Source organism: Agelaius tricolor, unplaced genomic scaffold (assembly GCF_023055355.1).
Source record: "Agelaius tricolor isolate 1412-34295 unplaced genomic scaffold, bAgeTri1.0.p SCAF_3, whole genome shotgun sequence".
NCBI lineage: Eukaryota > Metazoa > Chordata > Aves > Passeriformes > Icteridae > Agelaius > Agelaius tricolor.
In genome coordinates, this window is record NW_027269263.1 from 41,062,008 (window position 1) to 41,079,806 (window position 17,799).

Genomic DNA, 17,799 nt, shown 5'->3' on the forward strand with positions numbered 1-17,799 from the left:
TCTAAGGGAGAATACAGCAAAGCAGTGTGGGAAGCTGCTGCCAGTGCAGTGGGGGACGGGACGTGTTGCTCTGAGTACAAATTAATCAAGTTCAGGCTGACATTCCTTCGTGTCAGGTTTCCCCTTTGGTCTCCCTAAGACACTGCTGCAGTGGAAAACCTTTCTCTCCAAGTAGTTTTATACCACTTAATTGCTCTTTAAAATGTGCTTTATTCCTTGCTAATGATGTAGCACTGCTGTGCTATATTAATGAATTTGTAGTTTAAAGAAGGGGGCCAGGGCTGACATATGGCAAATACATACTTTAGTTCTGGTAAGCACATGATTTTGAAGATAAACAAAGCTGTTTCCTTATCCTCAGCATGTACTTTTTTTTGTTTTGCTGATAATGAGAAAAAATCAACAGTGTTAAACTTGATTGAAAACAGCAGTATCTTCTGAAATTAATGTCTGTGTGAATGACATTGAAAGTCCCTCTGCTTTTTGCATTTACTCTAGGGTTCGTTTGTAAGTGTAATATGCATTAAAAAATCATCAAACTCAAAAAAAGGAGTTTCAAATTTCTCTAATTTTGTTTTCAGTCTAGTAACATTGGTCTCTGCATTTGCTTCTCAAATGTATATAGCTAAAAGCTGTTTTTATTAAAAATTGATTCTATCAAAAAGTTTCCAAATAATGGAAGAGTTTCTGAAAGTATTTTATAACTTAGATGTTTTGCATTGAAGTTTATAACTACTTCCAGCACTCAGGCTGGAGTAAATCATAGTTCCAAAATTTATTTTTTTAAGGACGTGTTTAAAACATGTGTAGATGCAGCACTGGGGGACATGGTTTAGTGGTGGACTTGGCAGTCTTAAGCTAACAGTTGGACTTGATGATTTTAAAGTTATTTTCCAATCTAAATGATTCTGTTATTCTAGGGGAACTTATATAAGCCTAAAAATTGTGGGAAGGCAGCAGTTACACTGCTATTCCACATTTTAACCACGCTCATTAAAGTCAGTGGAAGACTTCTCAAAAGCCAACACTTTTACCTATCTGGGCAGTGTTTCATTTAGCAGTAGCTGGTCCTCTGACCCTGAGATCAGATGCTGGACTGTCCAAATCCATTGCCCTTGCCCATAGTTTCCCAGCACTGTGCACTGCAGCACACATGTGCCCTTTTCACAGACATTGCTCTTTAGTGGATTGTCTTTTTTCACATTCAGCATGTCTGAAATACTCATCAGGGAGCTGAGGGTGGCTGTTGTGTGTGTTGGGGTACTACATGGGCTCAAAGACTCTTTGAGGGGGGACTGTGGAGGGAGGATGGAGAAAGCCAAGCCCAGGCCTTTCCTGGCCCAATGGCAGGAGCAGCCCATGTATCCCACTTGCTGTGCCCAGTAGTGCTAGTTACTCAAACCACCCTGTGAAGTGTACAGCCACTGAAAGGGTGTGAGTGACTGCAGGCTGGAGCTCACACTTGGGCCCTGTTCCTGCTTAATTTGCCAGTGCAGAGATGTTGGAGCGTCCTTTCCTTTAAAGGAGGCCCAAGGTACCCTAAGTGCTGGTATTTGGATATTTGACACTGTGCAGGCTGCAGCTGCACCAAAAGCTCATAGCTTGTGTCTCACTGGTCCTCCCAGACCCTGCTCTGACGTGAGTGTTCTCCAGTGCCTCCTGGGCTGGGCACTGAAGGCTCTCAGCACTGCTCTCAGCAGGGACCCAGCGGGACCTGCTCACCCAGTCTGCCCCTGGGGCTTCCCTGTTGGTGATTGCCTGTCTCCAAGGAGACAGTGGGCCAGGAGTCCCCAGAACATCCTCCTGCACCTACAAGATACAGGTGCAGTTAGTTTATTCTGCATATGTGGTACATGAGAACTTAATTGAAGGTGTAAAAAGGGGAGCTGGGTTGAAGAAATGCTATGGTGGGTACCCTTCCTGAGTCTAAACTGTGATCAGTAGTTTCCCAGAAAAAAAGTTTGGCACTGCTGCCTTGCAGTAGTGTTGCAGAGGTAGCATCATCTCTAACTATTTACTGAAGCATTCTAGCAGCGAGTCTTACTGAGTTTATTGGGAGGGAGGCAGGTGCCATCAAAAATAGGAACTAATTTATAAAGATCTCTAGCGTAACCTAAGTCTATTCTCAATTTATAAGATAATACCTCTTTTAATATAAAGAGCAGCCTCTGAAGTGCCTTCTCTCTGCCAAATCTGAGAAATGTCTTTGTGCCCTTGAGTTGTGGGAGGAAAAAAGAAGAGAACATGCAATTTGGGGTCACCCTGTGATTTTTTTTCTCTCTTTTTTCTTTTGAAATAGAGAAGTGACCTATCCCTTCTTAGCTGTTTCCATGGACTGCGCTGTAGATGTAAATTTTTTTAACCCCTTGTTATTTATGCTGTGATGTTCTCCTACAAACTAACTGTATTGTGAACAGCACAGTGGATTATTTTATGTTTCTTCATAATTCTGATTAATGATGTCTGATTTCTTCTAACACCTCTCACACAATGGTTTTAGCTCTGCTCTTTGAAGCAGACATACACCTGTGGTGGCAATTAGATAAACTCCAGGTACTGAACTTGGTGTGCTCCCCCCAGAGGGTTTCTCCTCAGGGTCCATAACTGAGAGATCTCCATGCAGATCAAAACATGTTATTTAGCTGGAAAAGTGGATTCTGTTGGTGCATTGGTCTTCTAGATGAAAGATGTGCATGATGAAACCTTTATTAATCAAAGGGCAAAGTTCCAGTTATTCAGAACAAACCAAGCTAATTGTTGCCAGTATTTCATGTATTCTTCTTTGCAGGTGAGCTGAGGCAGCAGTGCTTTCAGCATTCTTGTATTGTTAGCCTTTATGGTGAAACGTGTTTCTTGTAACATAACCAGAGTTTGAACAGTGTGACATTTATTTTTCCATTGTTGTGAAAAGTTTTTCTTTGTCTTCATTTAACTGCATCAAAGTACCAAAATGTTGATGATACGGTGAGGCACTATTTTACAGTATTGTCAAAGCAGCATTCAAATAAGTCATGAATCTGTGCAAGAAAAGGGTACTATCAGCCCATTTTTCAGATGAGGAAAGCTGACAAAGAATGCCAGTGGTGTATTAGTAGTCACAGGAAGTCAATACTTATCTTGATATGTATTTGAGGAGTTGGGTTTATATAGGGCATTTGAGGAGTTGGGTTTATATAGGGCACTCTGTTTTCTTAGTTGTTATGTCTTTCTTTAAATGTTTTGTATGGATCTAATGATACAGAAAGTTCATTCTGTGCCATCGACCAGAATTGCAAGGGTACAAAAGTATCTTTCTGCAAGATGTGTCAAGATACTACTATTTGGCAGTGGGTACAGTTGCTGCTGCTAAGGATAACTGAGAAGATGTACGTCTCTGCCTCAGGTAGTCAGCATTGTCCCAAAACAAATGCCTGCTGTTCAAGGGATTCAGTCTTTCCCAGGACAGCCCATGTGCTTAATTATGGCCTTGGTGTTCAGAGCAGAGACTGGCTTTCTAAACCGTGGGGTTTGCTTTGGGTTCTCATTAAATGCTGTGTGCTGTAGAGTGACACACAATATGCCCTGCAGTGTGTCATGTGCTGTGATGCTAATCAACATTCAATACCAAAGGAGGAGAGCAGCTGTTCCACAGTCAGCATGTCTGAACAGTCCTGCACTCAGCAGGGTATCACTTAATTCGTGCTAATGGATAAAAAACTGGCCTCATAACACTTGTGTAAATGAGGCTAATGATCAGGGAAAAAATGCAAACTAGTTTTCATTTATTCATAGAGATACGTGTAACTAGAGGTAATAGCTGGATCCAAAATCTTGCTCTCCAGCGTTTATTTGTTGATAATACAAAATGAGAATGACTTGTTCCACTGTTTCTCTCTTGTGAAGTTATTAACTTCACACAGGACTTGTAATATGTACGCTCTTAAATTCTCATTGAGAGAGTTACAAAACTTAATGGGAAAAAGCTACAGATAATTGCATCTCGTAAACTTACCTCAGTCATTTTCAGTGTGGTAACGGATCTCTATTGTAAATCCACTGCTGGCAGCATCAGCATACTGCTTCAGGTTTTAGACCTTTTTCCATTGGCTCCACTGTCTTCTGTAGATTAGAGAAATCAAGAGGCAGCAGCTTGTCCATTGCAGTGTTGACAGCTGAGTAATAAGGTCATAATTAGGTACAAAAGTCTTATTTTAGCATCTAAGCTGTAGAGTACTAACTGCCCTCTTCCATTTCCCCAGCATTGTTCATTTTCCTCATTCAGGAAGTCTGATATTCCCCTCACAGGTGTGTTGTCCCAGTGACACTGCTGATGCCACTTGGTCATACATGTATTGAAGGATCAATCAGTCACATTGTGACATAGTCCAGTGGTATCAAGCAGAAGTTGATCTACCTGAAATTTTAATAAGTCATCATCTCATTGGGTTTGCTAAGAAGTGCTGAGTACATGCTTCTTACCCTGCTCTACATGCTGGTTTTGACTGTGCAGATTTCTCCAAGTGTAATCTTACCTGTGTGATGTGCAGGGAAGAAGTAAATCCAGCCTTAATCTAAAATACAGGAGGAAGCTCTATGGTCCCAGCACAGAGCCAGTCTGGGTTTATGGGGGCATTCCTTATTTTCTGTAGCCTCATGTTGTGCAAACTAGCTACATAAAATTCCATGAGAGTGGGTTTCATTCCTGCTAAGCAGGCCCCTCTCTAGACCTTTGCATGGTCTAACTAAGTCTTGAAAAAATTTAGGTTTTTTTTATCTGACCAGTACACCAAGAACTGATTGAGGAAGGACATTCTTAATCCAGCTGTATAATGGCACCATGTTGGTTGTCAGTACTTTCCATTCTTGATTCATCCATTTCTTAATAAAACAGTAGTTAACTAGATGGTCTTTTCAAACCTTTTATCTTTTTTCTTTTTTTTTCTTTTCTTTGATGTGCCATTAGGCACATGTGTTAAGTTCCTCTTCTTGTGTGTGGAGCTTACGCAGCAGTCTGAAGGTGAGTGTGGGATATCTGCTGATGAAAGCAAATTATCCGAACCTAAAAAGTGATTCTTGCCCAAATCCCCAGCCTGCTCTTTGTTGGAAAAAGTGGTTCTTGCTTTAAAACTTAGTGGGAGACTCAGAGTACCTTCAGAAGACTCAGGTTCTTGTTATCAGGTGGAAGTGAAGTCCAGGCCAGCTGTCAATTGCATTTACAAAAACAGTATTATTATCACTGAATTATCACTGACTCATTAGTTCTGCATATCAGAGAAGCATTATGAAGGAGTACCACTGAAGAGAAAGTAGCTGCTGACTGAGGAGGGAGGGGTGTGTGTGTGTAACACAAGAATCCAAAGATTACGCTAAGCTGGAGAGTCATGTGTATATGGCCATTGTGAAACATTGATTCTCATCTTTCCTCTGCTTACTGATGATCTGAGAGTTGATCTTGTCCTAGCAATAATTTCTGTAGACAAGAAAGCAACTTGGGAAAATAAGCAAGTATAAAGGGACTAAATTGTTGAAAACTTAAAATAATATTAAACATACATTCTCAGGACTTTTAAAATAGACTCTATATATGATGAGTACCATTTTTTAGACCTGTGAAAATGCCATGTCTTGACAAATCACCTGTCATACATATCTGAAGTCATATCAAGCAGCTCTCATATTCACAGGTTTCACTTAACAAAAACCTGGTTTGTTGAAAATTGAGTTCATATTGCTGTCTCAAACATATGCTTTCAAAACCTATTTAAAATTAATAAAATATTATGTAGTGGAAGAGTTGGATGCTTTTCTCCTGTCTCCTGCTGAAAGTGGTTGAACTTATTTCAGAAAATGATCTTGAACTATCTTTGTGCGAGTGGCCTGACACTTGACTAGATTAGCTCAGCCTCTCCTATTGGAACTGGTAGCAATGGTAAAATGGTTCACTTTATAGTGGCTGAATAGAAATGTATTCTAATATTCAAAAAAATGGGGGCAAAAATTGTCAATTCTAGAGGCATGCATTGCCTATGGCCATAGATTGCATTAGTACTTATTCACTTCCATTGAATTCTGGTACTCTTTCAAAGCTAGGCATTATTGTTTCAAGGCTATGCACCCAAAGGAATTCATCCTCCTGGGCAAGCTGCTGAGAAAAGCCAGGAGGTGCTGGCAGGCCCAGGTGGGTGTAGCTTAAAGCTCTGCCAGCTGAGTATCAGGTGTCAGGTATTGTCAAGCAGTTGCTGTTTCAGCAGCTGTGACAGTACCACGAGGGCTTAGGGATCAATGGATGTTGCACAAAGGTCACTCATGTCAAGGGTACCAGTTGAGTGTCTTAAAACAATTTCATTTGTACTGTTTGCTTCATACATAAGGATTTTCAGTACCAAAAATAATCAAAAATATTTTGCTCCTAAAGTATCCTTATATTCTTAAGAGTCTACAAACATTTCTGTAAACACAGATAAGGAAATACATATGTGTTGGAGGTTCCAGAATTTTCTATAGTAGTGTCATGTTGATGAGATGAAGCTTGATATTTAGGGGATTTAAACTGATTTTCCCTGTTGTAGTTACAATTAATTATCTTGCCAGTTGGTGTGGAAAGGATAATGACTGCTAGCTAAGAAACATAATTAACTGGATTTCTGTTTGAATATTTGTTTAACTATGATTTCCAATATTATCCTACTGAACAAACAGACATAACTTGCATCTTGAACAGACACTGCCTGTACACTTGGCCTTTAAATTCCAGTGCAGTGGAGATGAAGAGAAGAAAAGGAGCACTTTTATATTTCCAACTACCCAATCCTAAGCATCTAGCTCTGTGGAGAAAGGAATACTATTTCCTAGTATCATCATAGAATCACAGAATGATTTGGGTTGGAAGGAACCTTAAAGATCATGTAGTTCCAACTCCCCTGCCATGGGAAGGAACACCTTCCACTAGACCAGGTTCTGGAAGCCCCATCCAGCCTGGCCTTGAACACTCCCAGGAATGGGGTGTATCAAGCCATTGCAGCTCTTTGTGTGCCACTGTCCAGCCAATTCCTTATCCTTTCCAATGCCTGTGGATGGTGGCTCTGCTAGGACTGAGGTTTTTATTGAACTAGCACTTCTTGCCTAATCTTACTCCTCAGTTTATACCTGGGTATCCATAATCACAAGGGTATTTGGCATGCACCTGGGAAAAGTGCTCTTGAAGCCATCTTCTTGACTGCCTTTTGATGTGGTTTGGATGTGTCAGTGTAGTTATGATAGCTGACCAGGAGTGGGACCATCCCTCCAGGTGTTCCTCCCTTTCCATTCCTAACACTGACAACTGGGCTCAACTCATCCTGCAATAAACCAGTCCTGGGAGCTAAACCAGCAGAGAAAAACTAATCATGCTCAGAGGGGAAAAAAATTAAAAGAAAGAAGCAAAAGGAGAAGGAAAAAAAAACCTAACCTCCAGATGAGCATTCTTCACTCTGTTAAGCAGAAAGCCTCTTTCGGTTTCCCAAAAAATGTGCTCAGTCATCCCATTGCCCCCTGCTCCCCAGGAAAAGAAACAGCAAACTTCAACCATCTGTGTTTACCCCACAATTTATTTTGTCACACAGAGTTAGACTCTTATTAGTGGGGTGAAGGGTGAAGTACTAAGGGTAAAAGCCCCTTAATGCTGATTTTTATTTGTCCAGGCATTTAAATGGGGGATGGTTTGTTGCCCATTTTGGGTTAGTGGGCTACATTACAGTGCTTCCACTGGGAAAAAAGAAGTTGGATTTTTTTTTTTTTTTACCAAAATGCCAGCATATGGAATTTCCTAGTGCATTTAAGAAAGACATAGGAGTCAAACCTTCATGGCTGTCATTGAAGGAACTTCAGTTAGGTGGATGACTTCTTCTTAGATTCTATTTTTTTTTCCTTCCCTTTTTTTTTTCTAAATTTCAGGGTAGGAGAGAATAAGTGGAAGGGGGACATACGACTATCATTTCTATTTAAAGGCAGCAATTTTAAGGCAACACACTGCAAAACTGTGTCAGTTCTGGAGTCAGGGTGTCATTTGGACACTGCCTAGCCCACTCCAGACCTTCTTAAGTGTGAGGAAGAGAAGCCTTAGACAAATGAAACTACAGTAACAGTAGTGGCAGACTGGATAGAAGAGCAGTGAACCTCTGGTGAGGTAGGAGCCTGCCCCACTTTTTTGCTGAGCAAGAAGTGAGTCTGAGTGTTCCCAGGCTCGCCTGGCTCAGACAATTACTTAGCCATTGATCGTTCTATGCAAAATACTGAAATACTTATCATATTTTGGTGATGCCCTTTGGTAGAATTTCATGGTCTTCAGTCTTGGCAGCTGATAAATCAGGTAGTGTCCCTTGCAGCTGCTGTCCTAAGGAAAGGTAATAAAGATGTAATGCATCTCATTACCCACCTGATATTTTTGCATCCTTTTTGCATCACTGTCTGCCTCGAGGTTGACCTGTGACACTAATTTGGTAAAAATAAACTAATAGTTAATCTGAGTGTTGTCCTCTCCCTTGTATTTGTGGTGTGCTGTGCATATAGCTTGTGGAAAATGGCAGTGTAGAATTGTACAGGATACATATGTCACGGGTTGCTGGATTTCCCTCTTGCAGATTTTAAGCAAGAGGAGGTTATCACAAATCTTTGCATGTCTCATCTTTGCTGTTAAACTCAGTTTTGTTTTCTCCAGAGATAATCCTGCAGGAGCAGTGGTAATCCTCCATATCAAATTTTGCCTTCACTAAAGTCAATCACTTGTTTTTTTCCTAAGTTCAGGCTATTGAAAAGCATTGCCAGAGACAGGGAAGACTGAGTGTAATTGGAGCATCCCTCACACCGCAAAACTGCACTCACAAAGGGTTTTGAATTTGTTTTCAAATATTAGCTCCAATATTTGTTTGAATTATTTATTATTATTATTATTATTATTATTATTATTATTATTATTATTATTATTATTATTATTATTATTATTATTATATAATATTATTAGCTTCTTTACATAGGTGCCAGCTCCTGGGTTAAATGTCCCTTTGTCTGCATGTATGAATGTTGACCACTAGAAAATCCACAGAGTTCATGCCATTTCCTTTTTTAATCTAAATAAATTTTCAAACCAATTTAGATAAATTGTGAGGATTTCTTTGGAGGCTAGGCCTGGGAGCAGAGCTTGACACAGAGAAGATGACATCATTCACCATCCACACAGGCTTTGGCAGAATACTTGACTGAAATGCCCTCAATAAGCAAACAGTGCATTAGCTCTGCAACACCTTCCCATTGCATAATGGTGTTTGTGCTGGGTGTTATTAAAAGCTCAGGTGGTGATTCCACCTGTGTCAGCCCCTGCTACTGGCAGAGCATTGCAGGCACACTTTGTTGTTGCAATGCCCTTTGTTGTGCCCCGTGCAGCCTGGGAACGGGGCGCTGACTGTCCAGGGGTGCTGGTGCGGTGGGGGAGCCCCATGGCACCCCACAGCTGGTGGTTGCAGTGCTGCTGTGGGCACCTGGGTGTTTACCTGTGCCCTGCGTGACTGTGGGCTGCATGGAGCCAATTATGATAAAATCAAGATTGCTGTCTTCAGAGGAGCCTGTGGGGTTAAGAGTTTCCAGATACAGCAACAGACCTGTTGGTTCAGGAGCAAGTCCTAGCCCGATCTGACAAGGAAGGGCATTTTAATGAAATTTTAATTCTTTGCTGCTGAAGCAAAGTAGGATTGTGGTTTTAGATGTGCTGGTCTTCAACTCTGAGAGCATTAAGGAAAGGAAATAAAATAAACCTCTCTTCGTCAAGCAATCCCAGCACACAGCAGCTTATGCCAGCCAGTCCTCAGGCCATTTATAGCTGGTGTAGCTCTCCAAAGCAGGCAGTAGGCACTGTTTCCCATCTTGGTACCTGATTGCTTGATGCCTCAGCAAATCTATATACCACTGGCAGGTGAAAATAAAAATGAGCTATTATTATTATTAGTTTAGTGATACTTGATTGTCTCCTGATGGTAATATATCCACTGGGTGTATTGACTTACTGAGGCAGGCAGAGAGAGGGCAGGCTATTAGGATGACAGGGAATGCAGCAGAGTGGAAACCAAGAACTACATACAATCATAAACCCTTGCTGGGCAGAAGTCATTCTTATATTTTTAACTTGTTGCATTTCACATGTATGCTTCCTTTTAATCCCTGTATTTCTTTACTGCATATCATCTCTTGTGTTTTACATGTCTGTCTCCTATGGAAGTGCTTTTCTCCAGATTTTAAATGTTATCTAAATGTTATTTTTAACCATTATTTAAAGATTGGCAAAGAGTCAGACTTTGGAGCCTTGAGAAGTCATGAGATGTTGCATCCACACCCTTTCTCTGCAACCTCAAAAAAGAAAATAAGGAAGACGCCAGTCAGGGGCACAGTTCAGAGGCCTCAATGTGTTGGTAACACCCCTGCTTTGCCTCTGCTCCTAGCAGCACATGGTGATCCACTGCTGGTGCCAAACTCCCCAGTTTGGGGGGGCAGGAGGAAGCAGAGTTGAACAGGGAGAAGTTTCACGTGTGGCTGTAGGCATGGAGTGGCACAGAGAGGGGTGGCCTTTGCCAGGTGGCCCATTGAGATCTGCAGTGACTGTAGATAGTGTTAAAATTGTGCAAACTGTTCCCATCTGTGAAGACATACTTCCACACTCATAACCTGGAGAGGAAACCTAGGGCTGGGTTTGGCAAGATGTTTAGGTATCTAGAGGTGGATGTCCATGCAGGTTTCTGAGGCACTAAGGCCAACAAAGTAAAGTGCTCTTGGAGGTCAGGCCATTTTTATACACCAGCTAAGCAAGTGTGTGTAAACAGCCAATTTTTCAGAAGAGAGAGGGAGAAAGGCTGACAATTCCATCTCCACAACAGTCCAGCCTCACAGGAATCAGTCATGGTTTTTCCTTGTGTTAACACTGCAAGTCTAGGGAATTAGACCATCATCTCAGATCATGATGAAACTGCTTCCCTTATTCTGGTCTCTTTGCTCCCTTGGGGCATAGAGCCAGGGCCACTAGGAAGGACCTTGGTGCTGTAAATGCATCCTAGAGCTCCCTGTGCTGTGCTTTCAGGCAGGACCATAGATGGTCAAGTCATCATCCCTAAAATTCCTGAAGAGCATACCTGCCTGTGTCAGACATTGCTTTGATTTGTGCATAACCACTGCTTGGGGAGCAGTTTTAATTCCTGCTCCGTGGACTCCTATGCTGTCAGATATGTGGAAAAGCTTTCCTGCTTTATTTGAAAATACAAAACCTGGCTTATTTTAGGGAGTTTTCTTATTGATTTCTCTGAAACAATTATTACTGAGATTTTTTGTTTTGTTCTGGTTTCCATTCACCTTGCTGTATGCTTTCACCTTTCATAGCTGAATTGTAACTTTTTGCTTTAAATGAACACGTGAGATGATGCTTAATTAAAGTCTGGGGATGGAGGTGGTGATCATTAGAGGGTGATGATGTAGATGGTGAACTCCTCTGTTTATCCACAGAACCAATCAGGTTTGAGAGGTGGGTGTTGTGCCACTGTCCTACCTGGAGAAGCTGCCTCTGAAGCACAAGAGGTTAATTGGTTTTCTGCTGCTTGGTCTCTCTTCTGTGACTGCCAACAAAGGTAGCAGTTACCAGTGTCATCTGAGGGGATGTTCCCTGATCTGGCTAATTTGAAACTGGAAACCACACTGACAACTCAGCAAATTTCTTACAGGCCAGACAATATCCCTGACCTGGTCAGTAGTACAAGAAAGTTGTTACCTAGACTAAATTTGTGCTAATACCTTAGGGCAAAAGGTTCCATATCCATTACAGGTCCCTAGAAGCATTTGGTTGTTTGAAGGATCAGCTCTACCCAGATGCAGTCAAGAATGTGGAACATGTTGAAAAGGGCGAGTCAGTTTGTGCCTGTCTTTTTAGCTTTTATTATTTTTTTAAGGCAACTTCTGTGGCATAGTTTGCACTTCACATAACGAGTACGTATGCTGTCATATTTGTTGTGTGAAAATAAAGAAGAAATCATAGCAACACATTTGTTCTTGTGGAAGCAGCTGAAATCAAAGGAGGCAGTTCAGGAATGACTTTCACAATTTGCAAATGCCTAAGGGAAGTTATGATAGCTGTTTCTTTAGCCTAACATTCAAGGATACCATAGACTCAAATGTTTGAGCACAGAAACACAGCAATCTGAGATTTTAAAAAAAGAAAAAAAGGAAAAATAATGTACTGTAAAATAATTGACTACCTGAAATAATTTAAAAGGGCTTTAGATGGATTTAGCAGAAGTTGTAGTGGGTTTTTCAGTGCTGGTACTTTGTGTAGATAAAGTGTTTTGTTCATGCAGACAGGAAATGTAGGAAAATCTTATGACCACATTAGTTCAGAGTAGAAGATCACAATGGTTGGTTTTGGCCTGGTAATGTAAAAGTGCATTGTCCAGAACAATATAGGAGTTTCTGTTCTCAAGTCACAAAAGTTCATGACAAAAAGAAGTGCCATCTCTGTACACCCTCCAACACTTCAGTGTCAAGGAAAGCGTTAGCAAAATGGGGGACAACTTGATTTTCCAGCAAAGTGAAAATGTCCTTTTTGGCTTTGGTAGACTCTCGGTCATGAAACCTTGCAAACTTACCTGCAGCCATTGAGTTGGTTGTGCTGCAGAAGTTCCCAAAGGAGATTCTCATTTCTGCAATTTGCTGTGCTGCAGAGGTGTTGAGCTCCCCTCAGTGTGAGGAGCTGCTGAGAAAATGTCAGCCACTTTTGGAAAAGGAGTAGACAATATATGCAAATTGTTGGTATTTATTCAGTCATGTAGTGGGGGAGAATAAACATTATTCCTGACATTTCCATTTTTGATTAATGATGAATGGAGCTGGCAGATGTTCAGCTGGCCGCCAGATGGGGTCTGCTCAGTCCAACAAACAGAATAGGAACAGTCTGGATCTCGTAAAGCCAGCACAGACAAAAGCTCTGACAAAATCTCTAGTTCATCCAAGTGATACGCCAGTTTTGACCTCAAAACGACTAAGCTGTTTAAGACTGGAGGTAGTACAACCAGCGAAACTGCTTATGGAAGTGAAATGGGGTGTGGAAGGACGGGAGCTGGTTAGTTTGCTGGAGTTTAGCAGGTTTTTGCCTGCCGCAGGAGGCACAGACTGCGGCTCTGATTCCCTGTGGCTGGAGCTGCGCGGGGCCCTGTGCATTTACCCTCGGTTACAGGTGTAATGGTCGTGTCTCTGTGCACAGCTCCTCGGCTGCTGCTGGGAATCGCCTGCCTAGAGCGTCGTTATCCCGGGATGGGCCGTGCCTCTCGGATCAGACAGCCCGGCCTTGCTCCCGGTCCCTCGGCCGGCCGCTCTGGCTGCCTGCTCTGAGCCATGGGGAATCAGCCACGGGAGCAGCTGTGGAGGCTTCTCCCGGCTCGCCATGGGACTGGCCAGTGCCCAGCCGAGGGTCGGGGCAGCCCGCGGGGAGGGGGTGACAGTGACAGCGCTGAGGACGGGGACGCTGCTCTGAGCACCTCCTGTACCCGTCAGGACCGGCTTCCTTCGGCGCACTGCGGGCAAAGCCATTCAAATTTACACAAGTGAATTTAAACCCATGCAAATCCGGTTCCTGGGGGTAGCGATAAGTGTCTGAGAAGTGCCCCCTCGCCGTCCCGGGCAGATGAGCCGCCCCCGGCTGCGGGAGCTCGGCCCGGGATGCGGGGGCTGGGCCGCCGCTGCCTCTCGCGTCGGGGCTGTGTGTGCCGCCGCTCTGACCCCGAGACGCAGCGCGAATAAATTCCCTTTGATAATGACTTCCCCAGGGAGACAAAGAGCGGGAGGGAAGAGGAAATTTGACCGCGGTGTTCACGGTTACATTGGCGGTGCCGGGGGGAAGCCGTCCGCCTGCCTTTGAAGCCGGAGCACCCGCCTCTCGGGGCTTTTTATGCCTACGGGCTTGGGGGAAGTGGTAAAAGCGGGGGCTGGCAGCCTCTTAGAAAATGCCCCGGTGCTACTTCTCTGTGCCTAAGCTGGGGCTCGGACGCCTCTTTCCCACTTGGAATGTGCCAAGGGAGGCAGTGATGGACGGCTGCTCTCTGCGATCCTCGGCTTCAGATAGGGTTTATTGTTTTTATTATATTTTTATTATTCATGTACAGAGACCTAGAACAAATGTTTTCCCGTCCTGAACCGTGTCCTTCCCGTCCGGGTGCGCGGGGCGCGGTGGCCGGGCCGGGTCAGCCCGGGGCGGCCGGAGCGCGTCCAGGGTGGGGTGGGAAATCTATTTCGGGCGTAAACACGAACAAAAGCGCTGTAGCCAAACCGTGTGTCCGTCGTGTCCTGAGCGCAGAATTTATCGCTTCTGCAGGCGCTCGGTCCTCTGGGTGGGTATGCGGCCGGGACGGCGACCCTTCCTGCCTCGGGGGCGGTAGCAGGAGACGCTCCCCCTTCCCACACTCCTTCCCCCGCCTTGGGCAGCACTTTGAAGGAAGATCGCTGGCGGGAGCGATTCCTCCCGCCGCCTGACGGAGGAGCGGTGAGGGGCGCGGGGGCTCGGCGGGAGCTGCCGGTGCCGGCTCGGGAGGAGCGCGGGGAGGCCGCTCCTGCCGGCCCCCGCTGCTCCCCGCCCGCGGGAGGGGACGGGGCGGCGCAGGGACCGGTCCCGCTGCGCTCCCAGCAGGCGGGACGGCAAAGGAAGCGGCGGCGCCGCCCGGCAGGGACGGGGCTGGAGCAGCCCCCGCCGCCCCTTGCCTCGGCGGGACCGTGCCTGGCGCTGCCCGCTCCCCCGGGAGCCGCGGGAGCCGGTGCGGGTGCGCGGCTCGGTGAGCCCCGGGCTCGGGGAGAAGCTGCCGCGGCGCGGGGTCGGGTCTGCAGCCGCATCGCCTCTCCCTCGCCGGCTCCGGCGCAGGCTGGCCGCTGTTTGGGTGCCGCACAGAGGTAATTTGCGGTGACTCGTATCCGCTCTCCCGGGCGGCAGCTGCCCCCAGGGTGCCGTAGCTGCCGGTGCCTTTGCGCATCCGGCTCCAGAGCGTGGGGACCCGGGGACTGGGGGTGCTCCTGACCCACCTTCAGAAACTTCCTCGGGATGGAAAACCTGTCCTTCAGGGAGCTCTGCCTGCTGAGGAAGGCTCCGTCCCGGCTCTCCGAGATGGGGGCGCGGGGCTGTCAGGGTGTACGGGGCTTGGGCGCAGAATTTTTTTACTTTTCTATTTTTTTACAATTCCTGTCTTGTGACTTATTGAATGCTTTCTTCAAGTGTTTTCTCTGGAAACTTGTCTCAAATGAGGGCTGTGAGCCCTAACAAAGAAGGGTGTTGTTCGACAGCCAACAGGTGATGGGGTGAAACCTGAGTATATGTGTACATTGGAGTAAAGTCTGGCTGCTGTTTAAAATAGAATTTTAAAAATCAATGGGAGACTGTAAAAGGCAAGATTTCCGTCTTTCTAAATCTGTACACCCTCTTAAGGAGAGAGGTGGGGGGGAACATCCGTGAGAATACCTCTTTCTCGGCTGGAGGTTTGGGTCTTGCCTCACTGCACTGTGTGCTTGAGTTTCCATCAGCGATGTGCAGAGCCAAGGATAACACGGCCAAATCAGATGTGTTGGCATGGGGCGATGCTTTGTCACGGGGCTTCCTCCTTTTGCTAAATGCAGGTAGCCTGCCTTTGCAGTATGGTTCGTCTAAAGAAAATACCGTGAGAAGGATCGTCTCACTTCCACTTGGAAAAGTGGTCTTGGCACTAGGATGCTAGAGGGGGAAAGCAGTTAACTCCTCTCTTGCTCCTTGTAGACTGGCTAAAAAAAGGAAAACAGTTCTTCTAGGGTCCATCTAAAGGTCTTTTGAAAGAACAAGTAGACGGGCTCTATTCCTTCCCGACCGCTCTGGGTAGTTCATTACTCAAAAGGACCCAGCAGCTGTGTGCTGGTGCTGATGCAGATTCTCCTTATCAGTTCTGGATCCGAATTTCCCACACAGAGAGCTACAGAGCTCACCGTAGGTATGTTATTTGTACTGTAGCTAGGGAATGGGACTTCCTGATCACGTGCATAATACACATTGGAAATGGGCTTTGAATTATTAATAGTTACTTTATGGTGGTTTATTGTTGTTATATTGCGCCCTTCCTCTTCTAATGTAGTTATCCTACACCAGAGATTAAATACGCAGGTGAATGGGCTGACCGGTGCTAATCTCGAGTCGTTGAGCCTTCATTGTGAATGGATGCATGTGATATGCATCTTGTATCCCCTATAGCCTTGTTAACAAGCCTTCTAACAAAAAAGTTGTTAAAACAATTTGCCCTGCAGGACAGAGTAAAACAGCAGGGGGTGGGCAAGGAGATGTTTGTCTAACTTTGCTTACAAATCGTGACCTCTTCTATCTGGTCAGGGGGAACATAATCAGTGAGCTGGAAATCCTCGCACGGGGATACTCTTCATATAGGCTTCAGCAACAGCTTTGTTCTAAGTTTGATATCCCAGTATTTTGTGTACCCATAGCTTTGTAATTAGGAGTGTAGTTTGTCTTTGCCTCTAAGGAATTTGTCATATGACTGTTTTAATTCATCAGTGGAAAAAACACAGTAATTGCTTTTCTTTTCAAATCAAATTTAGCTGTGTAACTCAATTATGTTATTCATAGTTGTCAACCTGCCAGTGAAAAACCTCCTTGTAGGCTATAAAGCCTTTTTTGAGAGGCAGTATTTGAACAGAGCTGAAACCTCAAAATGTTCCATGGTCTTTAGGAAAGCAAAGCAAAACAACACATCCTTGCTGTGTTTTGTAGGTGTCATGGCAGGAGTAGAAAGACCACCTTTCTAGTCATCCCTTGGAAAGCACTTATTTTTTCAGCTGTTGTTTATATTCATTTGAATCCTCCTTAGGATGTAATCATTTTAAACAGATCACTTTGAAGGATGAGTGAGGCTGGGGGGCAGGGAGGAAGAACCCTGTAGTTTTAAAATGCAAACCAAATTACACTTGAACAGGAGAGGAAGAAGAACTCCTAAACAAGCAATTGCTAAAATACTTCTTCAGATAGCCTGCTGTTAAGACAGGCTGGATTAGAAACCTACTTCTCAGCAACCCCACAGTATTTATGATGTGGCTCTATTTATATGTGGTGTGTTGTCAATCATTTTATAGCCAGCTTCACATTCATCCAATGGGAGCTTTTTTTTTTAAAGTGAATTATGTCCTTTGAGCTGTCCTAATCTCAGTTCCTTGAGGTTTGTGGACCTTGCTTTGAACATTTCTGATTACCTTTTTGGGGGAGGAGAACTCTGACTGTAAAGTTGCATTTTGTATTTGGAGGTAAGATGTATTTTTCTTCTATTCTCTATCAGCCAAACTTTCAAACTGCCCTGTGTGACTGGAAACTAGACCTGTGTGTCTGTGGTTTCCTCTTGTTGGAGCTGTTGTGTGTGCTTTCTGAAAGGGATGTGTCAGAGGAGGTTCAGGCAGGACTAGTCTCTGCAGAAAAGCAGCTTTGTCTCTCTCTTACCAGTGCCTTGTCTTCCCTAGGAATTAGGAACACTCCTACACTTATGTACCTTGGCTGTGCTTAAGATCCTGACCTTGTCCAGTGCTGCTTTGTTCATTGTGGGAGTAATATGCAGTCTTAGTGTTCAAAATACTCAGAAAAGTTAATAAGTCATCATGCATTCAGATTTTGTGTTGTTTCCTTGTCTTTCAAGAGAAGTTGGAGAAGTTAATCTTTGATCTTGTGGAGAGAGGGTTTGAACAATCAGTATGAAGCAATTACTCAGTTACTTGGTGTGCTTGGAGTGTTGGGTATTGTGAGAACAAGGCAGGAGT

The 17,799-nt window shown here is 44.3% G+C and overlaps 1 protein-coding gene across 3 annotated transcripts in view; it reads left to right on the forward strand.

Moving 5' to 3' along the window:
* Positions 1-17,799, forward strand: part of PRICKLE1 (prickle planar cell polarity protein 1) — a 65,868-nt gene that overhangs the window by 36,127 nt on the left and 11,942 nt on the right. The window contains exon 1 of one of the 3 annotated variants that reach the window (XM_071423582.1): positions 13,978-14,102. The exons of 1 other annotated variant lie outside the window; for it this stretch is intronic. The gene's annotated coding sequence lies outside the window, so the exon portion shown is untranslated. Of the gene's footprint in view, positions 1-13,977; positions 14,103-14,639; positions 14,920-17,799 lie in introns of those variants that run through there. One more of the 3 variants, XM_071423581.1, reaches the window with a different exon arrangement.